Here is a 20,541-nt window from a genome sequence, read left to right on the forward strand (position 1 = left end):
GAACCCAGAGCTAGCTGGCAACCAGCAAGCCCAAGCCAGTCTCCTGACCCTGTCCCCAGAACCCCAGTACTTAGGGTTATAGAGGTATATGATCATGCCCATTTTTTTGGATTTTTTTTTGTTTTTAAACATGGGCACTGGGAATTAGAACTCAGATGCTCATGTCTGCACAGCAAGCTTTTAGGGCTAGGCCACTGGTCCTTCATCTTCTTCTCCCCAACAGCCCAGAGGCTCCTAAGAATCAGATGAATCCCATGAGCATTTACAGAGCACTCACCATGTCAGAGATCTGGGCATCAGGAAGTGCTACCTCCCCCTCCCCACATACACACCAATGTCAACCTCCCTAGATAGCCTTGTCGCCCCAATCAAGGCCTTTGCTCACATAAATGCCCACAAGTATGGGAATGCCCTGAGCCATTCTCACCTACAGCCTTGATGATAAGCTCTTCTTGGTTTGGATGGGTCCAGAGCACCCTCCATTCTGAACTTCTTATAGGAAAATGCCTTTTCTTTCAATAATCTTTATTTCCCACCATTAACTGTAATCAGACAGGATGAAGCTGATACAGTGGGAGACCCAGTTGAATCTGAGTGAGGAATCTGGCTTGCTTATTCTTTAGTTCTAGCTTCAGGCCAATCGCTTACCCTCTCTGAGTCTTGCTTTTCTTATGAATAGCATAGGGATAAAATTCTGCCTTCTGGCTGGGAAGATGACTCAGTCTTATATGCAAACATGAGGATCTGAGTTCAGATCCCCAACACTGATGCTAGAAGCCAGGTATAGCATATGGCATATGTCCCCAAGTGACCCTCTGCATTACTGTAAATTCCAGTAATGGAAAGGTGAAGACGGGGGATACCTGGAGCTCATTGGCTGACCAGCCTAGCACAATGGTGGGGTTCTAGGTCTATTGAGAGACCATGTCTCAAAATGTAAGGGGAAGGGGGGTAGGTACTTAACAAAACCATTCTATGTTAATCTCTAGTCTCCTCATGCATGTGCATATCAGCACACACATGGGCACACACACACACACACACACACAAATCTTGCCCCAATGTGTCACCAAAATGCTACTGAGGATCAAGTGAGATTACATATCTGAAGAGTATAAAACTAGAAAGGCTGTAAAATGCTGATGCTATACTTATAAGAATCATGTCATTGTCATGAGTGATACAGCTCTAAGAAGTTTTGAATGCCGGCCTTACTTTCCTCGACTTCAAAATGGATCTGACAGGCTGGCTCTCCCTTGGGGGAGATATTAATGTTGGAGGGCTCTGGACACTGATAGCACTTTGCAAAAGGCAGCTATTTCCTGGGTGGGCTGTCATGGATGTGGAGGCTTGTGGTGACAAGTTGTCAGTGTTCCTGCAGAAGGCTGTGCTGGGTGGAGCTCCTGTCTCAGTCACCTTCACCCTAGACTTGGTGTCAGGGTGTGTTTTCCAGCAAGCCTGCCCTGAAGGCTTAATGAGAGTCAAGAGCCCTGCCGCAGGAGGAAGGTGCAGCTGCCAGCCATGCATGAAGTTAATTTAGCTTCAGGAAATGCCTGGTGGTTTGGGGAGCAGCAGACAGGCATGGCCCACAGAGATGATCCATGCTCTGACTGGAAAATGAAGGGAAGGAAGCATCTCGTTTAACCCTGGGGACTTTATCCCCACATTAGCTGCAGAAGCCGGCAGGGGAACTCACTGTTGTCTTGGGTTTGTTTTTATCTTAAGTTGGAAAGGTTTCCAAAAACAATTATTTCATTGTTTTTCTACTTACTGTTAACTCAATAAAAAATGGTTCTTTTAATTAATCTCACTGTTGCTGGATCTGCTACTTTGAACTAAATAGAAATGCTCATTTTAGCCTCTCTGTCTCTTCTGCAGCCTCTAGACAAGTTCGTCTCCTAAGCATCAATTCCCCCCAAAGCAGGAAGAGGATGCAAGCTCAGAGACTAGCTAAACCAGGCTGCAGGGTGCACTGGGAGCTGGTGGCTGAGCTGGGAGTCCTGCCCAGGTGGGAAAGCTCACCCTTGCACTTGGCATCTGCCAGCATTGGAGCAGCCCGAGCTGGAACATGTTCTCAAAGGGTTGCAGTTGAAAAGAGGTTGCTCGATGCGCTTCTCCTCTAATTTAAACAGATACGCGCTTACTATTCGCGCTTACAAGAGGTGAGTATTTTTTACAGCTGGAGCAATTCTCCCATTTAAAAATGAATACACAAGTTCTCGGACACTTTGCTATGAAGCAACCTTCTGTTTCAGCAAACTCTTTCTTTCCTATTGATTTTCCTCTTAAAATCAAAGCACTCGACTGTTGTAAAAAGAAATTGGCCTTTAGATTTAAAAAAATTACCCAGGGATGTGGCAACCCACTCTAAATACTTGTTTAAGGAGAAAAACGAAAAGCACTCGGATGAAATATTAATAAGAGTTCTGAAAATATTAACATTGTCTGGTGCTGAAAAATGAATATGCAGAAGTAAGAAAAGTGAGAGCAAGTCTTGGAGTCTTCTCCCCTGACTTCCAACCTTCCCTCACGCTGACCCACAGACACTTCACAGAGAAGTCGGCCTAAGCAAGCTTCATCCCCAGTTACAAATACCACATCTTCAAGATTCCTCCTGAATCATTCTTTACAAATACCACAACTCCAAGATCCCCCCCCCCCCCGAATGTTCTTTAAAGCACCGCCAGCTTTTGCAATCATTAGAATTCACTGGTCTCCGGAGCTGGAGAGATGTTTAATGGGATTGGGTGCATTTACTATAACAAGCATGAAGAACTGAGTTTGGATCTCCAGCAATGGTGTGCACTTGGTGTGGCTGTGTGTGGCTGTAAACCTCGGAGTAGAATAGGAGATGGAGTGTGGTGGCCCTGGGGTTTGCTGGCGGCTGGCGGGATGGGGGGAGGGCAGTGTTTCCAGGTTCACTGAGAGACAATGTCTCAAGGGAATAAAGTAGAGAGAGAATTGATAGAGCATGGGTGGTCTCTATGAATGTGTGCTTGCCTGTGTACCCTCTTGTGTGCACACCATACCCTCCCCCCCCCCACCCTCCATCACTGGCCTCTCTTCTGCAGGTATCCTTGGATGCTTACATGACTATGGGTGGGTTCACTTCCTCCTTGAACAGGCTTTCCCTGATTCTGACAGGCAGAAGTTGGCTTTTCTTTCCTGGACCAATGTAAACTCTCACTGGAGCTCTCTTGAGACCATAAGGACTGGCTGTGGCCAGTTTCAGTTCAGATATCGCTTTTGTTTACTGAATGCTCCTTCACTGCAGAAGTCCTGGCTGATTCCCACTTAACAGGGAGAATATAGGAAGCATCAGATTTAGAGTCATGAGTTCAAGTCCCATTGCTGTCGTTCACGCATGTGCCATGACCTTGTTGGAATTTTTTTTTTTTTGGTTTTTTGGTTTTTTTGGTTTTTCAAGACAGGGTTTCTCTGAAGCCCTGGCTGTCCTGGAACTCACTCTGTAGACCAGGCTGGCCTCGAACTCAGAAATCTGCCTGCCTCTGCCTCCCAAATGCTGGGATTAAAGGTGTGCGCCACCACGCCCAGCAGGATATTTTTTTTAACTGCTATCATAACTCTCCATACTGCCCAGCAGAAGTTTGTTGTTGTTGTTGTTGTTGTTATTGCCCCTTGCACCTCACTACAGTGACTCTAGAATCCAAAACTTTATTTACTGCAGGCCCACACTAGATTCCTGAAAGGATGTACAGATCCGGGCACATGACATGCATTTCCTAATCTCCTGTCTTTATCTTTGAAATTCAGATAGCGGCATCTCCCCTCCTTACCTGTATGCTTTATATCCCTTAGAACTTGCAAACAGCCCAGGAAGGCAGGGATTGTTATCATATTCTACTTGGATGAGAAAAATGGAATTCTAGGGTGAGTTTTCACAGACTGAAAAAGAATGGATCGATATCTAGACCGAGGGCCACGGATGCCAAATCCAGTGGCACCTAAAGTCTCTCTGGGTCCTCTGGAGAGATTAAGTGGAGATCTCCTCATAACTTAGTCTGCCTCCACAGGGGGAGGCAGTAGTGGCCTTGGTCCTGATCGCTAGCAGGTTCTGAGGCTTGGCACTGTCTCCTCTTTGTGATTCTGAAATCATGCCTCTTGGAAAGATTATGTTTTCCAGCAAACTCATCTGGAGAACTTATATTAGTCTAGGAACTCTGCCGGTTGCTATGGCTGACATGAGGAATGTAGGGTCTGCTTAGTGTGTGTGGGTGCCACGTTTGAGTCAACCTTGTTTTTGCAGGCTTCCACTTCCAGCTACGGCTTTCCTCTCTTAATAATGTAGGCACTCTCTCGTCTCCATACTCCACGTCTGCCCACCTGCATCCCGTGCCCAGAGCTTCACAGGATAAGCCGCCTGTAGTCACAGACACATTGAGAAATACTTAGGTGCAGATGAGAAATGGTTGCCACAAGTGTTCCTGGAGACAAGCAGAGATTCACAGCAAATTCATGAAGTCATTTCCCTGGGGGGAAATTACCTCTCTTCTCTCTTCATAGCTTTCCCTTCCCTCTTCCTGCACAGAGCAGTCTTGTTACCCTGTGTCTCTCTGAGACTCCTGTCATCTCTCACAGCCCTGGCCGCTCAGTTCTCATCACAGTCCCTCAAACATGCCTGGAACTCTGCCACCGCAGGGACTCTGTGTGTCTTTATGAAGAATGTCTGTGCGAATAATCTCATTCCAATCCCTTGTTATGAGTATGCATCTTTCTACACTCTTTTCATGTGTTAAAATCCTAATCCCAGCATAATTGCCATCTGCAGACTGGGGCCTTCTGGAGGTAGCTTAGGTTGGATAATAAAAGAAAGGAAACCTAAATGTGCCCCCTTTTAAACCTTGTTCAAGCTGTTTGTTGTTGTTGTTGCTTCTTTTTATAGGAATGGGAATGGAACTCAGAGCCTTATGAATGCTCGACAAGTCCTCTAACACTAAGCTATATCACTAATCCTTATTCTTTTCATGTGTGCATGAGGAGGTATGGTCATGTGTGCGCATGAGGAAACTAGTATTGATATTGAGTGTTCTCTTCTGTTGTTTTCAATCTTATTTCTCAGTGTGTGTATGCATGTGTGTATGTGTCTATTTGTGTGTGAGTGTGTGCATCTTTGTGTATGTGAATGTATGCGTATGGTGTATCTGTATGTGTGTGTGTATGTGTATGTGTGTGAGTGTGTATGCTGTGTGAATGTGTATGCATGTGCATGTGAGCATTTATGTGTCTCTGTGTGTGTATGTGTGTGTCTCTGTGTGTGTGTTTATGTGTCTCTCTGTGTGTATGTACATGTGTGCATCTGTGTGTGTTATATGTGTCTCTATGTGTGAATGTGCATATGTGTGCATGTGTGGGTATGTCTGTATGTGAGTATGCATATATCTGTGTGTGTGAGTGTGTGTAGTGTGAGTCTATGTATGTATATATGTGTGTGTCTGTGTGTGTTTATGTGAGTGTGTGCATAATATGTATACACATGTGAGTCTGTCTGTGTATGTATATGTGTGTGTATGTATGTGTATGTCTGTGTGTGTATATATATATGTGTGTGTATCTATGTGTGTTGTGTGAATCTCTGCATGTGTGAATGTGTCATTGTGTGCAAGTGTGAATATGTCTGTGAGTTTGTATGTATGTGTGTGTGAGTATGTGTGTGTACTTTGAGTCTGTGTGTGTATATGTGTGTATCTGGGGGAGGCTGTGAGTCTGCTTGTCTGTGTGTGTGAATGTGTGTGCGTATGGATGTGTGTGTGAGTATGTGTGTGTCTGTGTGTGTGAGTGTGTGGTATGAGTCTGTGTGTGTCTGTGTTTGTAAATATATCTGTGTTTGTGTCTCTGTGTATGGTTATGTGTGCATGAGTTTTTGTGTGGATATGTGTGTATGTGAGTGTGTCTGTGTGTGTCTCTGTGTCTGTGTGTGTGTGCATGTGTGTATGTCTGTGAGAGTGTGTGCTATATGTGTGTGCTATAAGTTCTACTTTAGGTTCTCACACTTACAGAGTGAACCTCTTACCCAGTGATCCATTTTTCCAGACTTTTATCTTATATTTTAAGACCAGATCTCACACTGAACCTGGAGCCCATAGATTCAAATAGACTGGGTTGGTCAGCAAGCTCTGGGGATCTGTCTGTCTCTGTCCCCTTAGTGCTGTAGTTAAAGTAGCATGCCTGGCTACATGGATGCTAGAAATACAAATTCATGTGCCCATGCTTTGGGGAAGCAGTTTGCTGACTGAGCCAAAAAAAAAAAAAAAAAGATTGTGTGTGTGTGTGTGTGTGTGTGTGTATGTGTGTGTGTTTGTGTGTTTGTTTGTTTGTTTGTTTGTTTGTTATGGCTTTTTATTTATCAGATAAAGTCTTGATAAGTTACCTAGGCTAGCCTTGAACTTTCTCTGTAGCCAAATTGGTCTTGAACTTTCTGACCTTTCTGTTTGAACTGCAGGGTAGAGATTATGGGACTGTGCCACCAGGCCCAGCCACTCTTTGCATTACTAGCATGAATTAATTGTATGACTTTTGTGGATTTCATTATGATTTTCATACACTCACACAACATGCTTTGGTGACATTGCCAAATCTATATTACCCTCTCTTACCCCAGCCCCACCCCCGCCACCCATTCCCTCTTCCAGTTTTATAAAAGTCCTCATTTTACATTCATAGGACTGTGGCCTTTTAAGAAAGGGCAAAAGGAACCCTTTCCTCCCTCTTCTCCACGGAAGGAAGGAGGCAGTGAGGAGGTGGCTGTCTGTAAGTAGGAAGAGTTCATAGCAGGATCTGAATCAGCTGGTACCTGGCTAGAGAATTTTAGCCTTAGAACTGTGATACCAGGAACCAGGGTTTCCCCCGCCTGGTCTGTGTTATTTTGTCAAAGAATCCTAAGAAGACAGACCTTAAAAAAACAGACGGGGCCAGGCAAGTTTGATCAGCTTGTTGAATGCAACCGCCAGGGATCAGAGGAACTGAAGACTCCCCGATAGTTCACATAAGCAGTGATAAGTCTACAACGAAGGCACTGCACAGAGTACCAACCACCAAGCCAGTTGATAAGGTGTGCTCACCTACCCGTTTCTGAGATGGAAACAGGCTTAGGCAGAACTGTGACTTGTAAGAGACCCAAGCGCTGCCAGGTACAGTGCAGCTACTGTGAGTTTTCACTGTCTGAATTCTCCCCCCATGTATGGTGCTGCAGGCAATAGCTATGTCTCTGGAAGTGCTCTGGGAGTGTGGGGGGGGGGGGAGACACCCGCTTATCTGTCATCCCCACCCCCATCTTGTACCCTTCAGGGATTGGGCACTTCGGTCATCCCTGAAGCACTTAAGGAAGTCTGAGGGAGAACCATAACCTGCCATGCCATTCCACAGCTGTCCAAACCTCCACTGTGCTCATCAGTTTACAGGTGATGGGACAGAATACAGAGACATCGAGTAATCTGTTCAGGTCACACAATCCCTGCAGCATGGTCCAGGAAAGCTGGCATTGCTAAGACATATGTCAGGGTGAACGAGGGAAGTGAGAGAGTGCATGCCTCACCCCCAAACCAAAGGAGCCTGTGGTGTGTGGCCTAGAGGGGAAGCCAAATGGGAACAGAGGAGCTTGCTGTGCCAAGGAAACCATCAATACAGAAGAGGGGGCTTGGTCAAGGTGCACCGACTTTCTAAACACAGCTGTTGGAAATTCTTTCCCGAACATCCCAGATGAGGAGTGGAGGAGAGACTGGCATGCAACAAAGCTCAGAATCATGGCAAGAGCCTCTCAGCACAGTTTTCAACAGCGCTTCTGTACAATCAGTCAGATGTGTCTTCTCAAGCACCTGGGAAGCGGTGCGATCAAAGGGAGGTGGCTCATGGAACAGAGACACAGGGCTGTTAACCTTAAACCTGTGATAAGCTCCACCTCCCCTAACTATGAAAATGCACTTCTCTCTGAGCTTCTGCTGCACAGCTGTAACATGGGTGTATCTCTGTCTCTCAGCAGGGAAGTAAATACGCAAACCCAGCACGGAGGTGACCATCAAACCAAGCTAACTCTTCTCACCTCCGAGAATGGATGGCACTTAGTATGGGGTCATGGGGTAAAAAGAGTTAAAATGCTTTTCACTGATTTAGTTAGGAAGTAGATACAGGGACCTAAACAAGGACAAATCAGAAGTAGCGTGTACCACAGCATCCTTCCTTCAGCATCTCTCACTCTGAAGTAGCTTGGCAACATTCTCTAAGAGAGTCCAAGAATTTGTTCTCTTGAGAATTGCATCCCCAGTAGAAACATCTCCGTATGTTCATCAGGAGTGATGAGAATTTGCTCAGTGTTAATCAACCATTAGAAAACTGTAAAGCAAAAGTCCAGAGAGATTTCACTCTTCTTAAATCAAGAAGGCAAAACCCAAGTTTTATTAAGTATCCAGAATAACTGAAGTGCAAACACTACTATGCAAAGTGGTGGGGCCACTCTGGAAATCAACAGAGCCATCCCTTAAAAAATTTAAACCCTTGCCTCTTATTTGACATACCCATTTCACTCTTATGGATTCACCAGATGAAAATGAACACACAGGTCCCCTAGAAGACTTAAATGTGAATGTTCATAACAGATTCATTTGTAAGAGTTCCAAACTGGAAATTATACAATGCCAACCAATGATGGATTGATGAACTGTGGTATATCCAGAAAACTGAATTCTACTTGGCAGGAAACAAAACAAAACACATAAGGATACAATTATGCTGATAAACAGAATTCAGACTAAAGATAGTACATACATACCTTATCATCCCATCCCAGTAATATCTGGGAAATTAAAGTCAGTATATGCTGATTGAAGCAATCTAATGGCTGGAGATGGAGGTTGTGAAGAGAGCAGGAGGAACGGATTCTAAAAAGGTACATGGACATTTTAATCAGCTATGAACTTACAGTCTACCTGATTGCTGTGGTGCAGAATTTGGCAATACGGGTCAAGACTTAAGATACTACGCACCATACGTGTGCTTATTTTGTGGTATATCTACCCCTGTGGGAGTACAGTAAAGTTATTCTAAAGGTATACCAAAAATCATGTAGTAGATCTCTTCATAACAACCTCAAATTGGGAGCAGCATAAATGGTTATAGCATTTATGAATATTGATATCTCCCTATGTTACAGAATACTATATAGCAATGACAATGAATACGATCACACATCAACCTAGATGATTTTCACAAATGTAAGGCTACTCACATTAAGCATAAATAATATATAGCATATGCTTTCACATATTGTTTATAATTTATAAAAATATATCTGTGGCCTTGGACATGAGGAAAATAGAATCTTAGAAAGGATGTCAGGAGCTGATGGTGTGGGTTGTAGAAGCCTGTAGGAACCCCTGGGAACCTGGTGATCCAAGTCACTCATCTCTGGCCACCTCTTCTTACAGCAATGCACTTAGGAAGACTCTGCATCTATATACCTGCCCTGCTTTAACCCATGCCTTATTTTGTAAAGATTATCAGAGTTGCATGTACTAAAAGGCGGTATTGTTGGGGTTAAGGCAATGCCCCTAGCAGGGGTGCAGATTAAGAAAGGAGCCGGGTGGGAGCACAGAAAGTGGGAGAGGGGAGATTCGACATAAAAGGAAGTCAATGGCCCACGTGAGATCTCGTAGTCAGACAAAGCCTAAGCCTAGATATTTTGATTTCATGGGGATTATTTCCTGTCCTTCAATGCTCACATATATCAAATATACGGATTCTTTGTGTGTGCTTAATGCTGAATAACTTAAAGTTTACAAGGTTGTGCTCCCCCAAGGGTGAAAACTCAGTTAATCCACACACCCTGTGGCACAGAGAAGCAGAGGAGCCGTGTTTATTTGAATAACTACAAAATGCCTTCGCCTCCCCTCACCCAGCCGTTTCTCACACTCTTCTGAGATAAGGGTGAGGGTGATTATTTTCCTTTCAGATAGGAGAAAGAAGGCTCCCAGGAGTGAGGAGCCCTTCTGCAAATGAGAGCAAAGGCTTAGACACACGGTGAATTGTGGATTTATGCCTTTTGACGCAGTGACCTTGGCTGGGATCAAGGGCACAAGCCATAGCCCCTACCTCCAGCAGCCAGGTTGCCTGCCCAGGCCAACGAGCAGAGCAAAAAAGGGCCAAGCTCTAATGCCACATCGAGGGCACCCAGCACAGTTCCACCGTCATCTGAAGTTGCATTTTCTCCATGTTGACTTTAACCCTGCCCCAAAGATATGCCCCCTCAAGATCACGCAAAGGTGTGATAAATTATCTCCATTGTACTGATGCCGTGGCTTATTCAGAATGAAAGTAGCTGTGCCCTTGAAACACACACACACACACACACACACACACACACACACACACACAGTAGGATAGGGCCTCAAGGGATGTCAGTCAGTCCCCCTGGGGAAGAACTGAAGGATGCAGAACTAGAGGAGGCTTAGGTAGGAGCTAAATCCTTTTGCACTGTCCCCCAGGAGAATCACTTAGCATAATTATATCCCCTGAGAATCTACCTTCCAGATGGGCCCTGGAGCATCATTTACGCACAGTATTGCAGGCCAATAACACGGTTCTAATGAAGCAGGAAGGAAGAACAAGAATAATAAAATTAAAAAGTCAAATTTCCATCCTTAATCTCTGGGACTGCAGATAGGCTGTGGCTATGGTTTGGAGGCAGGAGAAGGGTGACAGGAGTTGTGGGTGGGGGAGAGAGAAGAAGCCTGTTTTGAAAGCTGTGACTCTTTATAGAGTTGAAGAGAAAGCACATTTTAACCCTGATGGCTGCAGAAAGACCCCAGCTCCTTGGAGTTAGAAGGGTAGAACTTTTAGGAGGGAGGGGAGATCAGAGTGGAGATTCCATGTTTATTCCTCTACCCCTCTTCCACTTGGGGATTTCCATGAAGACATCCTTTTTTATTGAATCCATTTATCTAGGTGGAAGGAGTAGGGTCTGGGGTGTGTCTGGGAGCCCTGACTGGGCCCTTGCTCAGCCACAGTGTTCTGCTAACTGAGACTTTTAATCCTTCTGGGCCATCTTAGATATTCAGGCTTTTTCTAGTTCAAATGCATAGGGAAGCTTTGGTTGCACAAGGGAAATGACGCTGAAGGTCTACCTAGTTGTTGACACCAGGATGAATGCTCATGTGTTATCATCTTTGTTCTTAAGACACCAGGAAGCTGAGTGTTCCAGGGATCCATACCCTGTCTCACACCCAGGAAGATTCTGAGATTCATCCCAGACACCTCCTTGTATTTGATCCACAGTCTCTAGGATATGCTCTCTCTTCCCAGAATAAGAAAGAGTAACCCAGGGCCACTGTAACCACTCTCAACTCTGTCACAGATCAGGCAAGCTCCACCTGTTGCTTCCAGACTAAGCACTCAACAGAAGACAGGACAAGCTCATCCATGCCCGGCACCCAACCCAAAGCTCTCCTCTACCTGCAGAGACTCAGTGCGTAGATTCTGCCTTTGTATTCAATGTACTTCAGTCTTTCCAGGATGTTGACTGGGAACATTTCAAGAACAGTAAATAAGGAGATGAGATGAAGGCACCAGTCCAATGTCACTGTCCCATTGCCACTGTCTGTCCCTGTGAGTTTCACCAAGCAACTACCACTGTATGGACTTCCACTTAGTCTTCAGCCGATGAAGGAAATACAGAGATGCTATGATTTCCTAGAATAGTAAGGTCTTCCAAGCCAAACAAAGTTGGTCCAGAACCCTTCAGCAAAGCTGTTAAAGGCAGAGCTGGCCTTGGAGGAGATGAGGAGAACCAAGGTATCCTCTGTGCCAACAAAGGGTGAGAATTCATCTCTATTGTCAATCTGACTGGATTTAGGGAATTAGCACCATTGTGGAAATACAGCACTGGTTTTGTCTATGAGAGTGTTTTCAGAAAGATTAACTGAAGGCAGACAAGATTCCTCCTGTCTGTGGTTGCCATGTGACCAGCTGCCTAAGCACCAGGCCTTCCATGTCCTGAAGGACTGAAACTGTGAGCCAAGGCAACCTCTTCTTTTCTTGCTGCTTTTTGCCAAGTATTTTGTTACCGCAACAGAAAAGTAATTAATACACAAGACCACTGATGATTTTTCACAAATTGATTCTTCCATAGTGACATGGAATCTGGATCTCTTTCTCATGAATCAAGGCTTTCTTGGGAATTATTTTGATCAGTGGGAGATGGAAGGAGTGCCCCTGTGCTGGTATGAGGTTTAGAGTTAGGGAAACTAGAGAGCTCTCACTTTGTTTCTAGGAGAGTCCCACACCATGTCCCAAGAGTCCTAGCCACACAGTGGAGAAACTAAGTGCGAACACAGAGATGCCCTGTTGACCCTTAGATGCTTCAACTGGTGCTGTGAGTCACTGAATGTATGTATGGAGGAGCCATGTTGGATTTCCAGGTCTGATGGGGTCACCAGACGTCTTTGGCCACAGGGCTGCCCAGCTGAGTTTCAGCCAGTTTACTAACTAATGAGTAAATAAATGATTATTTGAAGCCCCTAAGTGTTTAAGTGGCTTGTGGTAAAAACAATAGATAATTGAAATAGATACAAGAGGTACCAGTGATTGGCACAGAGCCTCACAGGAGATGCAACTGTACTTACAGGCACAAGTTACAGGAAGCATGTTGGGCTATAGGTTGCAAAGTATCTAAGCAAACAAAAAAGCAAACAAACAAACAACAACAAAAACAGATCTTTAGAAACCTATCTTACAAAGGCATCCCATCGTCATGGGATACATTAGCACAGGTTTTAGTGCTGATTGGCCAGTGCCAAACAGGTGTTTCTCAGGCACGGGGGCTCAGCACCACCTATGCTCCAACTTGGAAGGTAACACTTCACCTGTAAATGTCCAACTGACATCTAAGCTTCCCACCCCCAACCAGTCCTCATTTCTACTCTTTCTCAAAGGACAAGACTTAGAAAACCATGGAAACAAATGGCTTTGTGAGGCACTGAATAGGAGTTAGAGCAGCTGGGGTACAGAACAGCAAAGGCTGCTGTACTGCCAATAATGTTTTGTGAGAGATTCTGCTGTCTCTGATTGTTGCGGGAACATCATTAGGATTTGAGTCTGCTTTCCAAGCCCCGAGGGGTCAGCTTGCATTTCAGTTGTGTTTACTCCCAGGACCAACACCAGTCCTTCCCACCTCCTACTATTACCCTGAGGCCACCAGTGTTTGAGAATTTTGATGCCAAACAGTTTTGCAGACTTTTTTAATGTTACCTCATTTATATCTTAGAGCAAATCTTTCAGGACCTCCTTATGAGTCACCTTTTCTACAGGGTACAATACTGAAGGTCAGAAATATTAAGTAAAATCTTACGCCTAGTAAGTAGCAGAGGTGACATTTAAGCTATAATAATAACTAAGGTTCCAATGCCCATATTCTTACCCAGCCCTCCAATCTGAAAGCAGCTCCTCATTGTAACCATCACCAGGAGCACTGGCTCGTTCAGACACGCACAGAACCATGTGTTCGACACATATAACTGGCCACCATATTCAGTGAGCATCTACTCCAGTAGAAACAGAGCACACACTAATGAACAATCGTTGCCTTCACATTCATGGAGCATTTGGTATCCAAGTCACAGAATCCCACCACTACCTTCCCTATAAACTCTCATCCCACAGCGTCCTTAAACCCCTCTTCACACCTAACAGCCTCTCTCCTGACCAGAGCTCTAACAGTTCAAAGCCTGGCTTTGATTTTTGCCTTTGCTTATTCCTGACTCAACCTATGCTTTTCTATGAGAAAGACTTGAGTATTCAACTTCAAAAATTACCTAGGTGTCCCACTCAGAAGAACCTCTCCCAAAAAAACTGGTTGTAAAATAGCTCAAATTCCCCAGGTATTTAGGAGTTTTCAGAAGCAAATCAGCTGACCTCAACTTCAGAGACATCAGACATTGTAGTTTCAAAAACATCTTATTTAAGGTAAGCAATTGACTGCCCCATTGTGCCCCTAATGAGCCCCCTTCCCTGTCTTTAGCTACAAGCACATAGTACACATTCTCCCAAACTCTGGTCATTGAGTCCTGGGCTTTGTCATGGCTTGGCCTGAGTTAGAGATGTAGAAATGCCACATCTCCAGCCTTAACTAAAGCCTGATTTGGCTGTTTGAAGGCATGTAAATTCTCATCTTGCATTTCTTATAATGAAATCAATTCTTCAATGTCCTTATATCAGTCATGTCAATATCCACACCCTTTGTAATGAGATGGTGTAGGTCTTTGCATTAAGTGTTGGAATAACCTGTTCCTTCAGTCTATGTAGCTTTTCTGGCTTACTTGGGAAAGTAAACTGCAGAAGGGTGGATGGTCCTCCAGCATGAAGCCCATGCCTCAAGGGGTTTGGATGCCTCAGCTCAGTCTTGCTCCCCCTGTGTGGACTCTGAATGGCACTCTAGGGTGTAAGAATCTGCCTATGTTCTAGGGACTGGAAAGAATGCATAGAGGAAGCAAGCAAGAACTCCGCTTAGATGAAGTAGTCTTCTAGGGAACTGATGAATCATTTAGGAGAATCTTTGCTTTTCTGGGTCAGAAAGAGTCATTCAACCAGATATGGGGCTTATATCTCACCCCATGTCTGTGGTAGGATTTTGAACCCTTACCAAGATAAAGTCTCTCTAGTGTAATAGCTCAAGGGGTTTGGTGAGCTCTCATCTTAGGAAAACCTTACTGTAAATTGAAGTCTGTGACTAGGAAGCTTGGCTCATGGAGCCTTCTCAAGGCCTCATCTACCTCACCACTTCTCTTTCTTCTACGGTAGATCTTTATTCTCTTAGCTGTTCCCCAAGGTTATAGTTTTGAAGTTTTCTGCAATACTCTATCATGAACATGTGACATTATTTTTCCATGTTCTTCTAAACTTTGGTTCATAGAAATGAATGCAACAAACAAACCCGCAAACAAACAAACAAACAAACAAAATCTACTTACTAACTTGTTATATGACCTTAGGCAATAGAGTCTCTTCTAGAGGCTTTGAGACTTCTTTGAACAATTATTTTTAGGTTTTGTTTGATTTTTATCTTCCTTCCTCTCTCCCTCCTTTCCCCCATTCTTCCCTCCCTCCCTTCCTTTCTTTTTCCCTTCCTTTCTTTTTCCCTCCCTTCCTTTCTTTTTCCCTTCCTTTCTTTCTTTCTCTCTTTCTTTCTCTCTTTCTTTCCTTTCTTTCTTTCCTTTCTTTCTTTCTTTCTTTCTTTCTTTCTTTCTTTCTCTCTCTCTCTCTCTCTCTCTCTCTCTCTCTCTCTCTCTCTCTCTTTCTTTCTTTCTTTCTTTCTTTCTTTCGTGATACAGGGTCTTGAGTAGCCTAGAATGACCTTGATCTTACTACATAGCTAAAGATGACCCTGAGTTCCTGATTTGCTTGCATCTACTTCCTGAGTTCTGGGATTATAGGCATGCATTAGCAATCCAGCTTATATGGTGATGAAGCTCAAACCAGGGCTAGGCAAGATCTACACCTGACCTGCATGTCCAGGCCCTAGAGTCCCAGATTTAAACGATGGTATTGGATTCATGTTTCCAAGAAGATATAGCAGGGTCCAATGCAAACAATCCTAGATGTTCAGCAAGTTTTCCCACCCAGATCTGAGTTATCTTCAGCACTAGGGCTGGGCCAGATTATACCCTGCCTGGCCATCCTTATGTCTGCAGAGTCCTACTATTTGGGAAGGCCCTGAGAATCAGGAGAGATGGATCTGCAGCTTAGGTCAGGCACTTACAAATTCAGTGACTGTGGAAATATCACTTCTATGTCTTGATTCCCTCATCCATAAATCTGGAACACAACCCCTTCCCTCTCAGCTCAAAGGAATTAAGAAGGCCTTGGAAGAGGATGAAATGACATGAGCAAACACTTCCTTCCAGATGCTGGGCAAAGATGAAATGGCCCACAGCCCAGCTGCACAGTGGACAACCAGCCATTTATGTTTTCTGTCTATGGATCCCATTTTAATTATACAGCAAGGATTTGGTCTTATGTGAAAATTTAACAGAGTTTGACTAATTCTTTATAGAAGACCCGATGTGGCTATAGTCGTCACTTCAAATAAGTAGATCCTATTCTGTATTATTCCAGGAAAGAAAAGATAACTTAGAACAATGCTGTAGAAGGTTTTCAGGCAATATTGTTAGGAAGGGGAGTATTTCAGGTCTTGAGAAAACCCTCTTCAGTTGGACTAAGATCTAGTTGGTCCAAAGGGTTTGACTCCTCCCACTTCAGGGGCCAGATATAAGGCTGTAAGACAGATCTACCAAGCATCTAAGCCTCCTCCTGCCCACCTTCTCCACTGTCCTCACATTGGACTTCTCTGCTGTCTACCATTGAGTGGCTCCTCTAAGTCCTATATGATTCCACTCAGTGGCCCCAGCAAGGCACTAAAGCACCATGGCAATTCTGTTTTATTACCCTCTAGTGAGACCTGCCGTCATGTATTAACCACACCATCACAGTATTTTGCATCTGTGGGCTGTAGAACCTTTCATTCCTTCCAACCTGAAGATCCTTCCTTAACCTTTACTCTGATCAATTCTACTTACCCTTTGAACATCAGCAGAAAGTTTGCCTCCTGAAGGAATCCAGTGTGGATAACCCCAGCATGCAGTTCTCTAGAGGCAATTGCTCTCCCTCTGTGTTTACTCAGGACCAAAGAACTTTCTGGTTTTCACAAATTGAGGTTCCATTTACTTACTGGTCTCCTGAACTGTTGAAGATAAGGTCTCCAGCACCTAGTCCAGCTCAGCACAGAAAAGGGATGAGACAGACCAAAGCATCGGGATGTCAAATAAGCACAAAGGCTTGAGATAATTTTGCCATCTAATGACTGAATCCTGGGTCTCTATCCCAGTACTGAGCCCTGTAATTTCTTCATGTTCCTGAAGGCAAAGAATGGTCTCAGAAAGAAAAATGGAGAAAATGTAACATGTCTCATCTTCTCTCTTAAGAAGTGTTTCTGATTGCCAGAAAGTGTCCAAATGACTGCACAGATTATTTCTGACCAAGTCATAAAAGGGTGGAAAAGCAAGCTGCTTGTCACCACTCCAGAGTAACAGAGATGGGCTTCTGCAGTGGGAGTGCCAGATCTGTTACTCAGATCCACTGAGAGAGTAGAAAGGTCTGCTTTTCGGACCAAGAAGGCTGACATGGCATTCACCTGCTTCCCAGCCACAAGACACTGGAATATTCTTTTTGCTAAGTGTGAGTATCACAGAGAAGAGCTTGGAAGTTGAAGTCCTGCAGATTTGTTCTATGTTGAAGGATTTCTGCCCTTATATGGGTTTTACCTTTCTAACACACACACACACACACACACACACACACACACACACACACACACAAGAATTTCTTACATGAGCACTGCACCTGCATCACATATATACAATCTACTATATTATTTAACATTGTCTATATGTATGGGTCTAGGTCTGAGTACTTGGGATTGGATGACCTATGCAGGAGCTAGCTCATCCTCAGAAGAAACTGATTCTCACTCTCTCAGCAACCATTGACGACCTAGAGCTCTTCATCTAGGGGTGAGACATTGTAGAGTTCCCCTTCCACATGGGCATGCCGACTGCTGTTGTCTTTATGCAGGTCTTATTCAGGCATGATATTGAGATCCCACGGGTGCATCTCCCCTAGGTGCATCATATCTTGGGGTTACTACCTAGCAACAGCTGTTCTGTCTCTTACAGTCTTTCTGCCTCCTCTTCCTTTATTTTCCCTGGGCTTTAGGTACAGGTGTTGAGTAGTCCACATTCACTTGTTCTCCGTACTTTGAGCAGTTGTGAATCTCTGTTCTAGTTTCCATCTGTTAGAAAAAAAGCTGCATTGATGAGCTAATCTTAAGATAAGAAGGAGAAACTTGATCTCAATTTTCATTTCTATTTTATTAAATGTGAAAGATCTTTATTGAGTACCTATGGGGGCACTTGCTCAAGAAGAAACAGAATACATACCCAGACCTCAAGGGGCAGGAAGCAGGTGTAGGATGTGTTTATCATCACAGTGGTGAGAGAGGAATGTGGTGCTCAGTATTCCTAATACAGAGCAAAAGAGGACAAAGGAACTGAGGATGCTGAGGAGACTGTGGACACTCCGCAGAAGGACAGGATACCCAGGAAACATGGGAGCATGATGTTGACATCTGAAGTTTAAACTCTAGGCCCCAACTTTCCCTAGCAATTTTCATGCTGCAGGTACCCAAATGCCCTGGTAGGATATGGTGCAGTGAGCAGTGACCAGGTGTGCTACTGGGTATCCCCTCGCATGTATCAAACCTGTTCTCTCTGATTCTGATTTGAAGGAAGATACACTTCTGACTTTGAGAGTCCCTGCTGTGTGTCTGCATTCTTGAAACTCTATGGTATGAGTTTGTCAATCCAGAAAGACAAGGTTACCAAGAACTGCAGCAGAGAGGCTGTCTCTCTTTTTACTTGCAACCCATTGTGATTCCAGATGAGCCCATGGCATTAAGCATACTGGCTTTCTGGATCTCCTCTAATCTCTATAGAGAATCCAAACATCACCAGTACCAGTGATTGGCAGTCCCAGGCAGTTGAGTCATAGCATGGTAGATCTGTTTGTTGTTAGAACACCCAGAAGCCTCTGGACCAGGTTCTCTGCTTTTAGACTTGGCAGGCTCTTGGCCCTACTGATTTTACATAAACACATAAACTCCCTCTGCCTGCCTTAGTTGCCTCACCTATAAAATAGACTAGATTATGGAGTACATAAAAATGTAAAATCATTTCATCGAGTATGGAATTTTTTAAAATTCAGAGCTACTATCAGTTATTTTCAGATTATTTAGATAAGAGATTATTTCTCTTTAAGAAAACTGGTGTCCTTCAGAGGAGAAGGTTCATTCTTCCTTCATTTTGGGATTCCTGCATCTGACACATACTTTTAATTTAGTAAATAAACAAACTAGAAGGTGTTTCTCTAGAGTTTAGAGCATTGTTGTGTGACTTCTGTGGAGAAGTATCCTTTAACTCTACAAAAGGCTTCAATGACAAACCAAAGAAATGAACCTATCAAAGTCCTAAATTCATGAACCAGTGAACTTTTGGGGGTTATTTACAGAAGTTTGTATGACGGGTTATTTATGGGAACATGGATGTGTCAAAGGCAGGTAGTTCACTAAAAATTCTACCTCAGCATGTATAAGAAACAAAAGCTGCAACCTGTGAGCCTCCCGCACAACTCTAATCAAGTCAAAGAGACTTCTCTTTCCTAAGAATTCCTTATTGCTTGTATAACCTTGGGGAGAAGGAGTACTATAAATATGCTAAGTTTCAGGGATTTCCTGAGACATGTGAGTTGCTTACTTGCTGAATCTTAATAGCATTCCTCTTGGGTTGACTGCTTCAATTCAGAGGATAGTGCTGCACACAGGCATCTGCCTTCCATCTGTGCTAAACCACAAGTGAAGTATATTCTAAAATAACTAAACTTTGAAAATCTTGAGTGTAGAGAAAATCTCTGTGTACTGTATGGATACAACACCTGTCAATTAAAGCTGATTGGCCTGTAGCTGAGGCAGGAAATAGAAACTGAGCCATCCAAGTGGCAGAGAGGATTCTGGGGAGTTAACAGGGAAGATGTGAGGAGGTCATGCATGGGACCTAAGCAGAGGTACCCTGTTATGTGGCTGAACTTAAGACCATAATAAATGAGATATTAATTTATGAGATGGTCAGAGAACAGCCCAAGCTAATGTCCAAGATGTTTGTATGTATATGTATGTATGTGTGTATATATATATAATCACAGAGTTGTTATGTCAGGAGCTTAGGGCTTAATTAGTGTTTCCTAAATATAGTGTATATGAGTGTTAAGCAAGAATGTATATTTTTTTTTCTGGTGGCTAAAAGTCCACTTCGAAGTTAACTTTGAAGACCACTTTATGCTAAGCAAGTTGTGACTCCTGGCTATGTGAATATATTTCAGTTATCCTGAGACATGTATCTGGGACTGATAGGTCAGATGCCCCACTTTCTACTATGATTGACCATTGAACTGACCATGCATTGATATGTACATAAGTTACATACATCCATACATACATGTATTGATTCACTCCAGAGCATTAGCTGTAGGAATACTCAGCTTCACTATAAATAAAACTATTCTTGAAGCAGGCTTTTGGCTGACAAAAGACTTTTCCTTTCCCTAAACCATAAAACATTCAAATTTTTACTATTGCCTATATGTATTAATTGACTTCTTATTGTTATAATAAAATGCACAAGGCAAATGACTAATAAATAAAAATGGGTTGTTTTGTCTCATGGCTCTGGATGATCAAGTCTTAGCTTATATTGTTTTAAGTCCATGCCAAGGGTGGCCATCTTGCCTGGGGAACATGGTAGAGTACACCTGTTACATTATCATTCAGGAAGCAGATAAGAGAAGTCCAGACTGGGTCCATGGTATCCCTTAGCATCCCCACCACCACCACCACCAGTGACCTAAAGATCTCCCAGAGACCAAACCCCTTAA

General features: G+C 43.7%; 1 protein-coding gene and 2 long non-coding RNA genes across 3 annotated transcripts in view; 1 reads left to right on the top strand and 2 right to left on the bottom strand.

Annotated features, from left to right (window-relative positions):
- The window catches only part of Asic2 (acid-sensing (proton-gated) ion channel 2), a 1,088,234-nt gene that overhangs the window by 981,386 nt on the left and 86,307 nt on the right, over positions 1 to 20,541 (bottom strand). The gene's annotated exons all lie outside the window — the stretch shown is intronic.
- 5530401A14Rik (RIKEN cDNA 5530401A14 gene) overlaps positions 1 to 20,541 on the top strand; it is a 33,906-nt gene that overhangs the window by 872 nt on the left and 12,493 nt on the right. The window contains exon 2 of the long non-coding RNA NR_038010.1: positions 1,879 to 2,162. This is a non-coding gene — a long non-coding RNA (RIKEN cDNA 5530401A14 gene). The remainder of the gene's footprint in view (positions 1 to 1,878; positions 2,163 to 20,541) is intronic.
- Positions 7,506 to 20,541, bottom strand: part of Gm46254 — a 41,445-nt gene continuing 28,409 nt past the window's right edge. Inside the window, exon 2 of the long non-coding RNA XR_001780120.1 lies at positions 7,506 to 8,891. This is a non-coding gene — a long non-coding RNA (predicted gene, 46254). The remainder of the gene's footprint in view (positions 8,892 to 20,541) is intronic.

Source organism: Mus musculus, chromosome 11 (assembly GCF_000001635.26).
Source record: "Mus musculus strain C57BL/6J chromosome 11, GRCm38.p6 C57BL/6J".
NCBI lineage: Eukaryota > Metazoa > Chordata > Mammalia > Rodentia > Muridae > Mus > Mus musculus.